The following is a 19974-nucleotide window of genomic DNA, read 5'->3' as shown; positions in this document are numbered from 1 at the left end:
AGCTCAACTGCAGGATTTATTCTGCAGAACATGCCTCTAAAGGGTTTCAAGTTCCTCCCCAGCGCTATGCGCCACCTAGCGACCTGTCCTGAGTATTGCGCCAACAAAAAGGGCACAATGAAATCTGCATTTAATTACTATTTGAGACATAATAAAATAAAAAAATATAGGGGTGCCCATTTTTAAACCACATGACTATTTTAAACACTTTTAACTTGTTTTTAACCATGAATTAGACCTTGATCAGATACTGAACTGCAGTTTCTATGACTTTTTAATATCTGGATTGACATTTTTTCATTCTTCTTTTAACCCTTTACACTCTCCCCTGCTTTTTTGAATGTCTCCTGACATTTGATTACATGTTGAGAGATGGCCTTCAGTCTATTAAATGTCAATATGCCTGAGTGAAGCAGTTGTAGAAATAAGGTTGTGGATGTGTCAAGTGCGGGACAAGGGGGACAGTACTGAGATGACTTTGGGGAGTGTAATTTGGCCATAGTGAGTTCACACCTGCATTCCACTGCTGGTAAGACGGCTGTCCCAGTGTGCCATAGGTCAACATCTCCTTTGGCCTAACTGTCCGTTGAGATCTTCTGACTGTCTCCGCCTCAATCTGGTGTCCATCCTCCTCCACAACTATGTCATCTAGCTGTCTGTCCTGTGCTTTTCCCTCCTCTTGATTTTCATCCTCCACTGTGACATCCTCAAGAGTTCCATCCTGGTCCTGAATGTCCATGTCCTCTCTGACAGTGGGGTGAAACTCAGACGCGCCTGCACTTAGTCTTTGCTCCATCTGAGGATGGTGTACAGTTTGATGATTATCTTTCTGTTGAGATCTCACTAACCTGTAGCATGGCATCTGCTGGTAGGTGTAATCCTCATCAGAACTGTCTATGTTTTCTTCATGAGTGTTTAGGACTGTCTGATTCTGTTTTTTTAACTTTGTCTTTTCTTTCCGACATTGAGCAGGAAGTGTTTCTTCCAGGGGCAGTTCATTTACCGGCAATAGTAGGTTTCTGTGGAGCACACGCAGCGTTCTGGGTCCTTTCTCAGGTTGCACTTTGTAAACCGGCCCATTATCAACTCTCTCCACAACACGGTGCACGACCTGCTCCCAGTACGCCCGCAACTTGCCAGGCCCGCCTCTTTCTGACAGATTTCTCACCAGCACTCGGTCACCTGGCTGAAGGACAACACCTCTGACTGCTCTGTCATATTGTCTCTTGCCTTTTGCTGAAGATTTTTCACTGTTGTTTGCCGCAATTTCATATGCAGAACGCATCCTCTTCGCCCATTTGTGTGCATATGTCTGTTGGTCAGGTGGCTCAGGCTCTGTTTTGGGTGGGAACAGTAAGTCAACAGGCAAGCGTGGAGGTCGACCATATAAGAGGAAGAATGGGGAAAAGCTTGTTGCTTCATGCCTCGTGCAGTTGTAGGCATGCACAATATGTGGGAGGTGATCTTTCCACTGACTTTTCTTTTCCTCTTCCAGGGTACGCATCATCTGAAGGAGTGTGCGGTTGAGTCTTTCAACCGGGTTACCCTGTGGGTGGTATGGTGTGGTGCGTGAGTGATTTATACCAGCCAGTTGTTGTAACCTGGTGAACAAACTGTTCTCAAACTCCCTACCCTGATCGTGGTGAAGCTTCTCGGGGTAACCAAAGCGAGGAATGAAATCCTGGAAGATTTTTTCCGCTGCCGTTTTTCCCGATTTATTCCTTGTTGGGTACGCTTGAGCAAAGCGTGTGAAGTGATCCACCAGGACGAGGATGTACTCATAGCCTTGGCTTTGTTCCAGGTGGAGGTAGTCGATACATACTAACTCGAATGGGCTGCTGGTGGAGATGTGTCCCATGGGTGCTCTCTGTGGAAGATTGGGACGCTTCTGCTTAATGCAGGTACATCTTTTGTTGACATAATCCTCTATGTCATGCTGCATGTTGGGCCAGTAAAACCTCTCGCGGGCTAGGTGTGTTACTTTTTCGGCACCCACATGACCCATGTCATTGTGCAGCGTCTTAAGCACGATAGGCTTTAGCTTCTCGGGGAGGACCAGCTGCTTCTGTTGTTCAGTCTGACGGTATAGAATCCCATTATCCAGCTCCAACTTGTTCCACTCATACAGCAGTCTCTTCGTCTCTTTCCTCATGTTTCTTTTATCCTTCTCATTAGGAGTCCAGTTCTTAAGCTTCAATGAGACAACTTCCATGATGGCGGTGTCCTCTTGCTGTGCTGCACAGATGTTTTCTGGTGTAACTTTGGAAATACTCTGAGGTAGCACAACATCTGCATTCCCACCATCCAGCTGCAAGGCGGCAACCCAGGGCACGTCGCTATCTTGAACTGCTTTGCTGCCTTGCCATATCGCAGATACAAACTCAGGTGACATAGTCTCTGTGTGCTCTTTCATGCTGTCCTGAATTTTCAAAGGGTACCTTGACAGAGTATCAGCATCTGTGTTCATCTTTCCGGGTCTATACTTGATATCAAAGTTAAAGTCGGCCAGCTCACCAACCCACCTGTGTCCAACAGCGTTTAGTCTGGCAGTGCTAAGGACATAAGTCAGGGGGTTGTTATCTGTGTACACTGTAAATGTCGGGGTATAATACAAGTAATCCCGGAACTTGTCACAGATAGCCCACTTGAGAGCCAAGAACTCAAGCTTACCAGAGTGGAGATGGTAGTTTCTCTCGGCAGATGTAAGTGTTCTTGAGCCGTATCCAATGACCCGTAACTTGTTGTCCTGACGCTGGTATAGTACTGCTCCTAACCCTTCATTGGACGCGTCGGTGTGCAGTATGAATGGGAGGTCAAAGTTCGGGTAAGCTAGAACAGGCGGATGGGTCAGTATGTCCACTAGCTTGGCTACAACATCTCGATGCTCTGCGCTCCACGTGATGGGTGTTTTTGACGGAAGCTGTCCTTTATCCCCTTTCGTAGCTTTGCCTTTACTTTTAACTCGCTGGTTCTGAGTGTTACTTTCGCCAGTTTCATTTGGTTTCTGTAGCAGTTCAAACAAGGGCTTAGCCAGCCGAGAGAAGTCTTGGATGAAGGAGCGGTAATATCCAAGAAACCCCAGCAGAGACTTGACCTCTCCCACTGTGCGTGGTTCCTTCTCTTTAAGTGCTATCACCGCTGCCAGATCTTGGGGATCGATCTTGACTCCCTCTCCAGACACCAATCGGCCAAGGTAACGAACCTCTCTTTTAAACAGCTCGCACTTGGTCGGCCTTAGTTTGATGCCGTGTTCCCTCATGCGGCTAAGGACTTGTCTGAGGTGGGAAATATGGTCATCAAAGGATGTTGAATAGCATAGCACATCATCGAGGTATGGAGCACAACATTCATCTCGAATACCTTCCAGCACACCCTCCATACACCTCTGGAAAGCTGCAGGTGCATTCGTCAAACCAAATGGGATCCGTATCCATTCATATAACCCCCACGGTGTACTGAAGGCTGTGAGGTGTCTGGATTCTTCGCTCATGAACCCTTGGTGGTAGGCGCTGCCTTGATCCAGTATAGAGAACCAGGTGTTGCCCCCTAAACTGTCAAGCAGGTCTTGGATTCGTGGTAGTGGATGACGATCTGGAAGAGTCTTTTGATTCAGCCCTCTGAAGTCCACACACAGCCGCAGGCTCTGGTCTTTTTTCCGCACGCAAACAACTGGAGAGGAGTATGGAGATACAGATTTGCGGATCCAACCTCTGTCTAGGAGATTTTGCACGTACTCCTTAACCTCCTTGTATAAGGGCTTAGGTATGGAGTTATAGGACTTTTGAACAGGGTTGTTGTCGACAACGTTGATCTTTAGTTGAAGGTTTGGTATACAACCTATGTCTCCTTCCCCTCGTGCAAACACATCTGACTCCTCGAAAAGCATCTGGCGCACAGCATCCTGCTGTTGTGGATCCAGGTGCTCTAAATTGACTGGAGGATGCCACTTTTCTTGTGTGTGAGACTCTGAGTTGCGTATTCTCTCGCTAGTGTCACTGTTTGGGCTCACCTGCGTGGTGCAGATGTGGGTGTCACCATTCGGCTTTGCTGACTGCTGTGAAGATGTACTCAGATTTACTGGCCTGCTGTCCATGATTTCTTCCATACGGCCTAGGACTGTTCTTGCAGACAGGAAGATGTCATGCTTGGAGGAGTTGCAGACTGGGATTTTTACAGTTTTGGAAGCACCAGGGGGCACATTAACTAATGCAGGGAATAGTTCTAGCCCCTCTTGTAGGACACTGTCCAATGCAGGTTCAAATAGCATTGTTCCTCCTTTTGGCCATGACCTAACATGACACTTCACCTCACATATTTGGCCACTTGGGACTATGAGACCTCTCTTTCCTACTCTGATGGTGTCATTTGCGGGTTTTTCTTGGGTTGGGGAGTCACTGATTACAGAGACAATGGTTGCAGCTGTAGCCCGATGAAGCTTTAACGCTTCAGCTAGCAAATCACTTAGACTCACACTCCCTGGATTCTCCAGACTCTCTAGGATGATTTCCTCTATCACATTAAACCCTAACAAAAGACCGCTAACACAGCTCTGACTCACTAGCATGGGTACATTAATGGCTACTTGACCATGTTCTGCACTTTTGATTTCCACTAATATTTCAGTCCATCCCTCAAAAGGAACATCTGTCCCATTAGCTGCTGTGACTCTGAGTGGATCATCTGGCAAAAGGTCTTTAAGTGACTGGATTTTGGCATCTGGTAAGTGTCTTTCTAACCAGGACTTTTCTAGTATAGTTACCTGGGCTCCACTATCCAATAACATGTCAGTCTGCACACCATTAAGATGACAGGTAAGCATACACCTTTTGCCTATCAGTTTTGCAACTCGATTAGCTTTTCTTACTCTGTATGGTGGTGGTTTGAATGGTGGCTGTCTTTCAGCTGGAGTCATGGAATCATGGCTGGTTACTGTGACCAGGGACTCGCGTTCTTGTTTGGTCACTGGTGGTCCCTCCCCAGTGACCTCATCACGTTTCCCGCATGTTTAGTCTTTGACAGGCAGCCGACAGCTCTGTGCCCCTCCTGGCCACACCTGAAACAGTGGTTGCAGCTGGTTGTCCCTTGAGCTATACATGGCTTGCATCTCCCCTTTGTCACTGACTTGGATGGTTGCACAGTACTCGCTGAACTGGCCTGTGATAGCTCTGGAGTACTGGAGGGAGGAGTGAGAGCCTTCTCAATAGTCTTTGCTAAGGCTGAGACATTTGCTGTCAGTTCATGTATAGCAGCGCGGTTCGCTTGGACTTCAGCTTGAGTTTGAAGAACAGTGGCCTGAACTTCAGCTGGAGGCTGGACTGCGTGTTGATTCTCACTTTGCTGAGTGGCATTGACTGTGATTGTTCTGGTTTTGTGTGGCTGACCTAGGCGAGCCTGTCTCTCAACCTCTTCCCTCACTGACTTTGTCATTATCTCTAAGATAAAATCATCAGTTAAACTTGTGTTGGTAACGAGGGTTTTAAGGTCTCGCCTAACATATGCATGTTTTTCATTTATCCCCTGATACAACGAGTGAAGGAATATTCCATGCACAAGTTGGTTATCATACTGAAACTCTGAGCTACCTTGCTGGGAAGCAAACAGTACTCTTTGTTTAAGCCCCATTAACCGATACATAAACTGTTGTGGGCTTTCTCTATCCTGTTGTTTTGCACAGCTCAGCTCCTGAAATAGCTCTGCGCTGCTCTTGTCTCGTAAGTGTGCTCTGAGGAAACGTTTAAGCTCCGCTACAGTTAACCCATCCTTGGTCATCAGCATGTCTTTAAAAGCACCAGGCTTGATTATTTTAAGGACAGTGCGGATTACTTCTGTCTCCGTGAAATTCTCTGCTAGCCCCTCATCAATCTGCCTACACAGTGAGCTATAGCTAACATCATAATCTGAGTCAGAAATCTGTCCACTGTGTATCCTGAATTCTCTGCGAGGGAGTAAAGCAGCAACATCTGTCAATTTTATCACATCAGTCACCTGACTGGTTACAACTGGTGATCTCTCTACTCTTAACTTAGCTGGGGAAGGTGCCACAACTGATTCAGGCTCTGCCACTAACTCACATTGCTCTTCTGTATCTGCTGGAGGTTGTTGCAGTTCAGTGATGAGATCGTTGAAGACTAGCAGGCGGGTCATGCCTTGGTCCTCTTGACTTGACAGTTCGTCACTTTTCAAAAAGTCCAGAATGAAGTCATAGAGTTCCACTTCTGTTGCATCAACCCCTGGTAGAGCTTCCTTTACCCCATCCTTGATGGAGACTGCCAGCTGGTGGAGCACATTTGTGTTGGTGGAGCTAATCAGCTGATGGAGCTGCCTCTGGATTCCCTTCCGCAGTTCTTGTAGAGCAGACATCTTTTCACCTCAGGAGTCGATGGCGTAGCACGTCGATCCAGGAACGTTGAGTCAGGTTCATTTATAGGTGATTAGCAGCCATCAGGGAAAGGTGCTAATCCCGGACGAGCCCCCAAAATTGTTGCCCCCTGGTCTGGTGGGTACCAGGGAGAGGTGTGTTCTGAACCCTGCAGCTCTGTATGTTGGAACAAAGAGGCAGAAAACTTAGCTTGCGTTCAGCTCAACTGCAGGATTTATTCTCTCCTTAACAAAAAGACATATTAGACAATTGACTTCCTGAGGTATTAACCAGAATACTTAGTATTGCGTCAGGTGAATTGCAGTACTTTCAAGGATAGCAGATATGGCAATATCTTACGAAAACATACATTCATCCATAGCATGTTAGTGCATTCAAAACAACAGCACCATGAAATAACAAAATGAATGTCCATATACACTGAACAAGACAAAACCAATTATCTCTCACTTGGTTACTGTCACGTTTTTCACAGCTTAACTCCTACCAAATTACACATAAAACTACAATATATTCTGGCAGCGAGTAACTCTCAACCTTTAGCTTTCAGCATTAGCTCTGGTTAAATCATAACAAATCAATGTGCTTATGTCTCTCCCCTAACCCACATATATTCATGCAACCACTCACATCTCTGTTAACTCAGTAACAAACAAAACAGACCCTTTTACATGTCTCATGGAACTTCAATTGTACTGCATCTTGTTAACGAGCTCATGAGCAACAGGTCCGCTAGCCTAGCATGGCAGTATATAGCGAACATCTCTATTTCCACACTTTACTGCAAAACGACTCAACTCTCAACATTACACGCTCCCACTTAGGATTCACAACGCAGTTATCCCTTATACTGGGGTACATGCTTATAGTTTTGAGGAATATTAACCCACCTGTATGTTGGAACAAAGAGGCAGAAAACTTAGCTTGCGTTCAGCTCAACTGCAGGATTTATTCTGCAGAACATGCCTCTAAAGGGTTTCAAGTTCCTCCCCAGCGCTATGCGCCACCTAGCGACCTGTCCTGAGTATTGCGCCAACAAAAAGGGCACAATGAAATCTGCATTTAATTACTATTTGAGACATAATAAAATAAAAAAATATAGGGGTGCCCATTTTTAAACCACATGACTATTTTAAACACTTTTAACTTGTTTTTAACCATGAATTAGACCTTGATCAGATACTGAACTGCAGTTTCTATGACTTTTTAATATCTGTATTGACATTTTTTCATTCTTCTTTTAACCCTTTACATGTGCAGTGTTCTTGATCTCTTGTGTGTGTTTGGGGTGTTTATTACCTGCCAGTTGTAAATTGGTATGGTTCTGTTTTGGAGTATCCCACAACAGACCTGGCAATGCCATGCATGTTATATGCAAGGACACAGGCATACAGCCATGCACTACAAAAAATGAACCCAGACATGTGATGTGCTGTGCACTGAAAACAAAAGCATCTTGGGTGCTTTCACATCTAACCTGTTTGGTTCTATTAATAAGAATCCCTGCTGCATTTGCCAGTTAGTTGACCTTGTGTGAAAGCTGTCAGTAAAACCAAGGTTTGAACTAAACTAACTGGACCAAGACCATCTGAATAGGAAGATTTCTCTCCATTTCCATTCAGACTCTGATGTGTGCCATGTGTGGTGTCAGACCAACAACACAAATGTATGATAGAAGATAGCCTGGATCAGCAATGTATATTTTGTGTTAATTATTTGATAATCACTTATAACCCTGATAATCACTTATTTCTCTGTGAGCTATTTGTGACACCGGTGAACATAAATATACTTTACACAATAAAATTGTGTAGCCTGACCAGCTGTCAGTCACCTGAATTTGATTTCCTCCACGTGGCTCCTGATGATGCACTGATGATATCAAGTTAGTGAGTTACCTGTCAGTCTGCATCATGTATTCCACTTACAGCAACATTAGAATGGTTAAACTTCATTAAAGTTATAGAGCCTGTTGAAATGTTGTTTTTTTTAGTTAGTATCCTCACATAATCTATATGTACATCAGTAAAAAGGTTTTAATGATGATTTTTTTTAATAGTTTTTCCTATTTTTGGTTTTTGCTTTGTTTTGATTAGGCAACTTAAGGCTAAAAACACAGCAGTTATGTGCAGGCCTCTATCTTCCCTGAGCCCAGTGTAATTCACCACTGTGTAAAGTGTGAGGAAGCACCACTGAATCACAATGTTCTTTTTTTTCAACCACATGTTGTATTAAAAAATGCAAATCCTGTCAGCTGAGTCGTGTTGACTCAGTGTGGCAGACGGTGAATGCATTTTGTTGGCTCTGCAAAAGCAGACATAGTTATTTTGCTGTGTTGCAGGATCTCTTCACCCTCAAGCTGATGACCGGTACTCTCTGAGCTGCTGATGACACGAGATACTAAGTAACTTTCTACCGAATGACGTAGTTACTCCAACTGTACTGTGACTGAACATGCAAAAGTGACGAGAGAGGTATAAGTAGAGTGCCATAGTTTGTGTTGCATCGAGTTTGGAGAGAGAACATGTTGGCCTAGAACTCCTCTTCATCGTAAGGTTATTCCATTCTAGATGTATCTGCCATAGATGTAAGCTATATTGTATTAGGTAGATACAGACAATTGGAATACACAATTTTAAGTATATCTAACCATGAAATGTTCAATTGTAAATGAATATGATGTTTAAATATATTCTTATTGTGTGTGTATGACAGTTTTAACCTTATTCTTTCAGCTGTGAGCCTTGCAGTCTCAAACAGGCTCATGAGTAAATGAAGAAAAGAATCTAAAAACATAATTCAAAAGAGTACTTTTCCTTTAACAAGTTCAAGGACTTGGTGAATCAATGTGTCTCTGTTGTATCAGTAGAGAAGAACAGAATGAAATGGGAAAAAAAGAAGACGACAGGATGGAGCCTATGACCTGAGCACAAAACAAGCTTCACCTGATTTTCTACTTCATGAATGATGATGCCATTTTCCTGAGAATCGATCAGGTCATAGGGCAGTGCTTCTATATGTGTTGATCTGTTAACTGCAGTGTTATAAAAGTAACTACACGGGCAACATAGTGTCCATTCTTTGATAATCAATATTCCAGATTGACAGCGGCAATGACGGTGGCAGAGAGCGATAGAGATCGATAGTTTTGAGAGTTGAGAGATTTGTGACATTTAGCGTGTTTGGAGTGTATAGTTAGTGTGTTCTGTAGTGTTTAGTGTAGTGTGTTTAGTGTGTAGTGGAGTCGTTTTTTTGTTTTGTGAGTCAAAACAATGAGGGGAATACTGAATGTGAAGCAGGCAGGAAGCAGCTGAGGAGCCCTGAGCCTGGGGCGTTGCCTGCATTTAAATGTAAATAGTTACATATAACTTTGTAAATTTCAAAAACCTATGCACAATTTTGGCAGACAACAATTTGTATTTGTATTCTAAGTAATAAAATTGGTTCGTTAAACATATTTGTGGTTTTCACAGTAAAAAATCTAACTTTTTCCTACTCGGATTTTTATATTTTTTTGTGATTTAGGTCCATTGTGTTAATACAGTATGTCAAAATGAAAAAATAACTGTACAGTCACACATGTGAGGTTGTGCTGAAAATAATGACACCAAACAAGACAAGGTAAATAGTTTTTAAGGTGAAATATAATGGTAAAATCAAAAGTAGTCAAAAACGGCCAATTATACCCCAGACTCCTAAGGGTTAAGCCCACAAGGGTCCAGTTATCAAAATACTCAAAAAGGGTTTTTATCAAATGAATCCAAGTTGTGGATACTGTCATGTGAAGTCCATTGCTCCCTGTCTGCCAACTATGCCTATGGTAGCCAAACAATCTTAACCTTTACCACTGTATAATGCCCAGGTGTCTTTCTGCAGTCATTTTAGTAAAGGTAATGCACAAGTAGTGTAGCACATTATTTTGCACAGACAGCAATATTGTAAAGAAACACATTAGTCTGAAATTATAGTGACTAGTAATATTTAATACATTACATTTTAGAAGTATCTTGCCCAACAGTGGTTATCTGGAACATAACCTGCTCTGAAGCAATGGTAAAGGCTCATTTATGCTCTACGTTAGATACGCATATGGATACAGAGAAACCGTCTGTCCGAAACTTCGTGTTCATTTCATCTACATTTCTGCATGTTTTCTGAAAGCACAACCTCTTGTGGTTGTATGATTTAACATCCATATCTATGTAAAAGGATGCATGGAAGTACACGAGCAGTGACGCTTATGTCATTTGAAATTGAAGTATCTATTTTTGTATGTAAAGGGAGCATAAATGAGCCCTAAGAGGTGAACCCGCATCATAACACTGAAAACCGAAAGAGCAAAGCGCTGAGGGAAACTGCAGACTTGGTGATTATTCCATCTGGGTTTGTTATTGCAAGCACAACTTTCACATTACACACAAGATTGATTGTTAATATAAAAATGTTGATTAATGCAGATGTATGATAGTTGAGTGTTGCATATTGGCTGTGCACATTACTGATTTGGCTCATATTAAATTGGGTCATGCACAAACAAACAAAGAAATGCAGGAGATGAGAAAGAGTGGAGGAGAGTTGAAGAGTGCAGAGGCTTTACCTATAATGCCTGGCATTATGAATGTTGTATTAATGGGGCATACAGTGTAACCATTTGGCACATGGTACAGAATGAAGAAACAGTACAGCTGTACTGCAGAATTAGCAGTTTGATGAGACTCTGTGTAGTGGATCTGAGAATATTTTGTAGAGAAAATGTGTTGAATCGCTGAATGCAAATCTAATTCAATCAGCAGAGACCAGTTCATAAACTCAAAGCTCCACAGACCCATTTCAGACTAATGAGCCCTTTGTCACATAGCAACAGCTTCCCGGCAGCCATCCTCATCTACTTTTGCTGTTTGAAAAGGTAGAGGCATTGAGGGTGGAGGGGAAACAAACAGTGATTTGATCATTCACTTGACTGTAGAATTTAAATTGAAAGTGGGGGAAACGGTGAGGTGTGGCTCAGCAAATGAGTGAAGTAGACTTCTGTTAAGCTCCATTTATTTTGTAATCATACGAGTTATTACCTAATTCCATTAATTAGTGTCTCATTTGTTCCCACTTACATTAGAAAGCAGGAGACATTGTTTCTAAAAGCACCATGGAAACTGTATATTAGATTACTACAATATGTATAATGGCCTTAAAAAAATGACAATCACTACCTGGAACACAAAGCAGTGGCTCCTATAGGATGAAGTTGTAGCAGAGATGCCACACATGCACATTTTTTTTTCTTTCTTTTTTGTACGTTTGCAAAGTGCGCCATTCAGGATGTTTCAATGTGTCCACTGGTAACCAGAGGGACGCTAAATACATATGAGGTGTGATGGACCAGTCTTTTAAACTTATCTGAAAATTAAAACCTGCATCAACTCTGGAGTTGACAACTACATGAAAGATTTTAAAGAGCAACTTGAAGAGGACACCAAATGTAGCACTCTAACAAAAAGGGACCCGGCCCGGGAGTCGAACCCGGGTCCGCTGCAGGTCCCTTTTTCTGTGTGTCACTCCACCTCTCTCTCTCATCCTGTTTCCTGTTCAAGTCTTCAGCTGTCCTATCAATAAAGCCAAAAGGCCGAAAAAAAACCATTAGATTACTCTAATGGATTACTTTGTTGCTGTAACGAGTATTGTTATGCGTTAGTTCTGCAATCTAAGTAATTCTCTCTTCTGCAAGACATAAAACCTCAGGAAATAAATCACATTCCACTTTCTAACTGGCTAAAGACAGAAAATATAACAGAATAAGAAATCAATGGGTAGAATCTAATTTGTATGATAATTAAGTTTACAGTTAATTAGTAACATCACAATAGTAACTGGACAGGCTGCCGTGTTTCGAAAGCTGAAGCTCAGGTAACAATTTGGGGGTAATGAAGAGGCAAAAAGTGACAGACAGGCAGACTCTGTCCTTTCATACCCATGACTGATATGTGGATGAGCTGTTTGATTACTAAAGATGGAAATGGCCTTTATCTATTATTCACATGGATTGTGGCTTTTCCACTGATTTCACTCCGTAAATGAAGACAGTGAGTGAGTGTGCCTTTGAATATCATATTTTGTGTTCATTAAAGCATGAACTGTCACTACACTCAATTATTCCCACTTAAACAAATCTGGAACCGCACAGGGTTTTTGTAAATTTGGGAAAATAATGTTGATAATAGCCCATGCGTGTGTGTGTGTGTGTGTGTGCGTGCACGCACGCATGTGTGTGTTCTCAACACATTTGAACCATTCAACACAAAAAGAGGAGAAGACAGACAGCCCAAGCACATCAGCAGGAGTTAGTGTTTTGTATGGTCTCTACCTTTGCATGACATTCCTTCCTGAAAAACGTCCTGTGAAATGTCTGTATACATAAGCAGACAGAGCTTGTCCTGGTATAAAATGTGACAAAATAATCCTAAAACCTTGATTATTCAATCATATCATTGATAATAAATTGTTGATTACAAGCTGTGACAGGAAAGGAGATAAATTCTGTCGAGTTATGTGTAGACCTTTTCATATAAAGACTCTGCATTATTGCTGCAATAAAGAGAATGGCCTTTAAGCTGCCTTTTGTGGTTCACACTGAACCACTCTGTGGCTCTGTGGAACTTATGTGTTGTGGTGAAGGCTGGTCATTAGTCTATGTTAGTGAACTCTATTTCTAAACTAACATTAGCTACTATTGCTTTCTGTCAGTGGAGCGAGGAGAGGCCCTGAGATGAGGCAGTCCAGAACATGCATACAGAAACATCCTTTGATCAGCAGCATCAAGCAACTTAAACAAATTAGCCCCAGGCTTGTATAGGCAACCGAGAAGGATGGAGAATGTCTAATATCCCCTGTTAAAATCCACTCTCATGTGGCCAGTAAAAAAAAAAAAAAGATACATATATTTGAATTGCTTAAAACTGTTACGAGTCCCTTTAATGTGTGTTGTTTATATGAATAAAGAAATAAAGGGGTCCCCAAATTCATTCGTCATTCATCCACTGATCCTGTGCAAGACATAAATCCAATTCTATGAAAATTCACCCAATAGTTGTCGAGATATTTCACAAAAAACACAGATGTAAATTTAAAAAAAAACTCAATGTGAGAGCTTCCACTTGTAAGCACATCACAAACTTCATGACAGATAGGAGGCAGCAGGTAAAGCTGGGGGGAGTCTCATCGAGCACCTGGACAATCAGCACTGGCACACCCCAGGTATGTGTACTCGGCCCTCAGAGAGGAGATCAGGAGACCCATCTGTTAAACTCCTGAAGTTTTCAGACAACACACCTAGAGCACGACACATACGCAGTCTTTGGGGCCAATGTCAAAACCAAATATATCTGCCTATAAAACATTCATTATTTGCACTGATGCCTCAGATGTACTTATCAAACTAAAACAACTAATAGGGGCAGGACATTTTACAATAAACTTTATTGTTAAAATGACATAAGTGACTTAATACAGTAGACTTCACTGTGAATTTAATTATTATAAATCACTCCAAGCGTCGTCGTTTTTTCATAAAGTAATTATATAGGCCGATATCGACAACATGTCAGCCAATATCGGCTGGTAGCCTATAGCTAACAGCTAACCCTCTGGTGTACTGAACTAAAACCATGAAGATTACAGTGGAGCCCCCCAACATTGCCCCAATCACTGTATTTTTCCGGCACTGTATCTACTGTGTAAACCTTCGGGTTTCTGGGATTTACTATTCCCTGGGCCTAAAGTGGGCATCCAACATTGGCTCTTCATAGAAAAGGCTGAGTAGACAATATATTTCCTGCAGCTAGGCTGCATTGTGGACACGACCTGTTCCTAAATGTCAGTGGCTCACCAGTTGAGTCACTAGGCCTCTATTGTCTGGGAACATGACTAATAGCGGCCAGCTGTGGATCATGGGTAGAGCCAGCGTCTTGTTCTTGGAAGGTTGCTGGTTCGATTGCCCCTGTCTGCATGTGGAGGTATAATTGGGTAAGATACCAGACCCCAAACTGCTCCTGATGTGCTGGTCGACACCCTGCATGGCAGCCACCGCCATGAATGTATGAATTACTGTAAGTCACTTTGGACAAAAGCGTCTGATAAGTGCCCTAAATGTTAATGTGATAATAGTTGTGATATTTCAGTCAGTTTGAAGACAAGCATGGTCACACATAGAGCCATACTGTTAGCCTGGCTAATTATACTAGATTTTTAAATCAGGACTTAAGTCCTATTAGATACTTCTTGACTATGCCATTCTTCACTAAATTTAACCAGATTAAATTCAACATCTGTGTGAGTCATGGTTAGTAAGATCAGGCACACAGCTCTGTCCCAAGGCTGCTCGTTACAAATGTTAACAGATCATAGAGCTCATAATTTGGTGGAACAGGGGAAGAAAAAGAGAGATGTCTTAAAAAGTCACTTCACCTAAACCTACAGGGACCGGTCCCTGTCACATGTACTCATTGTAAAAATGTGCATACTACTACATTTACATCAGAAGGGGAACCACATTGTGACCTTTTTCTTATTCTTAGCCTTTTTATTTGTATTTATAAAGGTTGTTTGCTCTCTTTGCCTTTAAGCATATCATGGGTTGGATGGAAGACACCATAGACAGGTCACCAGTCCATTATGGTTCATATTAATTATCCCAGTCGGTATGCTAGGCAAGAGGGAGCCCACATAAATATGCATTATGCACACTGAACATACCTGGACCAGTCAGGAGAGACCAAAGCATGGCGGCACAAAAGCAATGAGTCAGTCAATCTGTACTGCTTGTAGGCTTCAGTGCATTCCTTCAGCAAGTGAAGGCTGCATTTGGGTATAAATCAAGGAAGAGGCAGTAGGAAGGAATGGATATTAATACATTACATGACCCTGCATCCAGTAATATACTGCTCATCAGCTATGTGCTGCTGCTCATCAGTGGGTCGAAGACAAACCTAATCAAGTGCTGCTGAAAGCTCAGTGTTTAGTAGTTCACATTTTAGCTGTTAGGCATGACTATAAAACACCAGAAAAATGCTAAGTGAATCACAATTGTGAAGTACATGCCAGGTGAAACGCACCACGGAAAAACAATCGCGTTTAGTGTCATGTGTTTTTTTCATGTCTCATTTAATCATCCTCTTGCACAGCAAGTCACCTCCCAGTGACTTTTACAGAACTGAGATGGACAGAGGGAATAGCAACCCACACACTGACCTCATCTCATTCAGGCAGGTGTGAAGTGAAAAGCATCCAGAGGCCGGTAGAGCCGCAGTCACCTCTAACTCTCTATAGATTAGTCAGTCATATCTGTGCCTGACAGGGAGTGAGCTGGAGGGAAACACTCCTACTGTTAAAGCTAATTATTTGGAAGAGGGCCACCTGAGAAGCAAAGATGGCTTTAACCAAGTCTGACTGCTAAGACTCCTTCATGGGTGAACCAATTAAAAAACACAAATAAATGCCAACTCCAAATATCTGCACAAATATTCAGCATATCATTATCTTATCTACTTTTCATTTTCCAGCCCAAGCAATTAGCAGTAGGTACTTCCCCAGAATTCTCTGGAACTAAATTTGAAAGAACAAGATAAAAACTCAACATTAATATCATATTACCAGCAAGGGTTGGGCACTATTCAATTCTTGATAGTGTTTAACCTTTCCCAAATTTTCTGCAGTATAAAGTATTACAACTAGCTGATTACAAACCGTAACAATACAACGAATTTCATGATCACGATAACAAAAATGCCACGATATGGGACTGTGACAATATCTAGAGTTTATATTGTAACCTTAATAATTATATACAATTTTGGAGTTTGTATATCTTTAAATGCACCTTTAAATGTACATTCCATAACCGACTAAGGTGCAATTCTAACTTTATTAGCCGTTATTTCATGCTTTCACGCAGTCTCCATCAGAGTTGTCATGAAGCTGTAGATGTTCCAGCTTTCAAAGATTTAAAGCACCAAACGGGTACTGATACCAATTTAGGGGCATTTGATCTTGTTCCTATGCCACAGGAAAGTGTGATGACTTGCTAAAACAGAGCTGAATATGTAATGTAAAACCAACCACATTTACACTGTTGAATTTAATGGTCAATGGTTAATACAGAAATGATACTTGTGCTTGGCACTATGTTTTAAATGTTGCAGTATAGTCATTCATCATTTTAATCATCGACTAAGTGCATAAAACAACCACATTATATTACCTGTCACAGTTAAACACTAGCACAGACGATGTTCTGTGTTTGCAAAGGGACCTACTAGCAGCACAGTGTTTCTCCTCATGTATCTAATCCAAAGGTTTCACACTACGCTCTCATTTGCCAGCCAGGAGGTGGGAGCTTTTCAGCTTCTCACATCTTCATACCCCATAATCATGTCACACCAGGAGGCGACAGTTGGCTTTATTTTCATCCCCTCGTCATCAACCTCATTCAGGCACCACTGACTTCCCCCATTCAGCCTACATGGTAATTGGTACCTTCCAGCGAGAAGAGAAGAAGAGAGACAGGCACAACTTAAGGGATGTGGGACCTAAACAATAAAGGAAATCTCAGAGGTTCTTTGGATAACTCACAGCCTCAAAATAGCTTTTGTAATATTGTCCCCGGCATCCGAGATTGCCCCCATGTAGAAAGTTTCCCTGGAACCCAATGTTTAATAATTACATTGAAATTAAAAACAAATCAAGAAAGAACTGAACAGTTATGAAATACTAAACAGTTTGGCAAAACACTGTTTGTCGAGAGCTCTGACAATTTGATCAGGCTCCTGGATAATACTCAGAACAGAATGAGTGTTTTTTTATATCTCCCTCCAGAGATGTGCCAGAAATCTCATTTATGAAAGCTCCTTAATCAAGTACTTTTTTCTTTTACAGTTTACATTGGCAAACCTTTTACAAAAACAAAGCAGGAAATGTAATGGCATAATAATGTTTTGATTGTATCTTTACTAATAAAGCTAATGACACCAGTAAGATGGTGGAGGACAGAGAGCACAGGGACTTTGGAGATGTGTCATTAATTTCGAGACTAGTCCCAGACTTGGCATGAAGTACTTTTGAGCCCACTAATCTCTATCCTTGTCTAATGTGTTAATGGTAGTCATAACTTTAAAGGCAAAAGTGACAGCCAGGAAATTAAAATTGCGTAAATGTAGTTAAATTTGATCTTGAGCGAATTCACCTTTTTAATTGATTAACTTTATTCTCCCTAAGGAGAGAGTGATTTGCTGTGCGCTCAACAAAATAAGCTTAAGAGAGAAATTAAAAACGCATATTCACAAACATATTAGGGAGAGGCATTCTGCACGCAAAACCAGAGGAAAGTGATATACAGGAACTGCACAGCACCAATGTGCAGCTTTATCCAAGTACAATTTGATTGATAGGCAAATGTTAACAGAAGATCCATTTATTTTGACATTTGACACTTTTACAACATAAGGTTGTATAATGAAACGAAGTTTGTTGTCCCTTAATGCTGCTATTAAAACTGATATTATGTAAATTGATTAATTAATAATAACTCTTAAAATACGCTTGACTGTAGTCTGGTGGTAGGGCAGCAGATACTTCTGTATCTTTTTCCAGATAGCAGCAGGGTGAACAGACTGTGGCTGAGGCGGGCGCTGGCTTTTAGTTTCCTTTGGGCGCTATGCAGACATCTCAGTTGGATACCTATGGTGTGCTCTGCAGTTTTCATCACCCTCCGCATAGTCTTCCCATCCTGTTCTGTGCACTGTCCATGCCAGTTTGCAATGGATCCAGTCAGAATTTCTACTGCTCCTCTGAAAAAGTTGTCAGATAACACAGGACTTCTGCTTTTTTTAAGTTGCACTATAAAGCTGTATAAAGCTGTTACTGGCCATCTTTTTTTAGCCAGGGTGGGCTATTTTTGCATGCGGCAGATGTGATGAAAGAATTCCCTACGCTGTCACATTTGGAGTGGAATATTTAATTTGCAAATGAAAACTAAATTATATGCATTTGCATCACACATGTGTGACTGAATGGGCATTAAACTTGCATATATAATCCATTCTGTCCTCACTGTAAAAGAGTAGACCACCTTCTTACACTTGAATATTTGTTGGAGGGTTCTTTGGGGTTTGACATTCCAGTCATGTGTTTTTTGAACATGGGCTGTCGGAACTAGCAATCCGGTCTCATATATATGTAAGACCTGTATTCTTGGCACAAATTAGAACACAATTTCAGTGAGGGACTCTGTCAAGGTTGCTCCTAGTCCCTGATCCTGTCTGTGATATTCACCAAAGGAATTTAAAGGCACAGATGGGGTAGTGTGTTCAGTTTTTGGAACATCAGAATCTTTTTTGTAGATGACATGGTACTTATAGGATGGCTGAGCTCAGCCTTAGATATAAGGTGAGGAGCTCAGACATCTGGAAGGAGCTTGGAGTAGAGTTGCTGCTCCTTTGTGTTGAAAGGTGCCAGTGTAGGTGGTCCGAGCATCTGACTAGGATGCCTCCTGGGTGTCTACCTTTTGAGATTTTCCGGGCATGTTTAATTATGAGAATTGCCGAGGGTAGACCCAGAGGAATTGTATAGCTCATCTGGTCTGGGAATGCCTCGGGATCCCCCAGGAGGAACTAAAAAATGTAGCTTGGGAGAGGGACATCTAAAAATACTTTGCTCAGCCTGCTGCCACCATGACCTGACCTCAGATAAGCAGACACACATAATTGATTGGGTGAATATAGTAACTATATCATTTTGTGTTTCTAAGTGTAGCTTTGATGCTTTGTTTTTGGTAGATGCACGTTTCCATTCAGTTTTTAATACGTTGTTATTTCAATGCTCTGATTTTGCTCACTTATAACATGACACACCCTGCGAGCGGATCCCCCACCTGATGCAGATTTCTTGTTTCACTAAAGATCCTTCCTTTTTCTTCATCTTCTTCAGGTTTGTGTCAGTAAATCTGACTGAAGTAAATCTGGAATTGTGGAATGGAATCACAGAGGCTCCCCACTCTTCATGAGCCCAAGATGTACATTAGAACAAAACTAGGTAGTGACACTGGACATCTGGGAGTCGATAAACTTGATTGGAGTCATCTCTGACCATTGAACAAATAGCAATTTAAAGGTTCAGTATGTAGGATTTAGAGGCACCTAGAGGTGTGATTCTAATAGGGGACGGATGCAAAAAACATGAGACATGTGCAACATTGCATATTCCTTAGAATATAAAGTAAATAAAAGCCTCATTCTGAGGTGACAAAAACAAAAAGATTCTTAGTTTTAGGTGAATGATGAACAAAAAAAATACAATATATGTAATATAAATATATCAGCTCAGTAAAAATTACTCCATTCATCCTCACCAAGTATGAGTAATAACTTTATGTATACTGTATATGACAACACTTTAAAACTACATAAAGTGCCTGACAATATAGAATTAAAAACCTGCATAAGAACATCATACTAGAGGTATGCTCTGCAATATGAAAAGATCATTGAATGGCCATTGCATAAAACTGAAGTGTAAGAAGGCATTTAAAAGATGACATTGATTTTGCAAGC

Source organism: Sparus aurata, chromosome 16, assembly GCF_900880675.1.
Source record: "Sparus aurata chromosome 16, fSpaAur1.1, whole genome shotgun sequence".
NCBI lineage: Eukaryota > Metazoa > Chordata > Actinopteri > Spariformes > Sparidae > Sparus > Sparus aurata.
Note: the sequence above shows the minus strand (reverse complement) of the source record.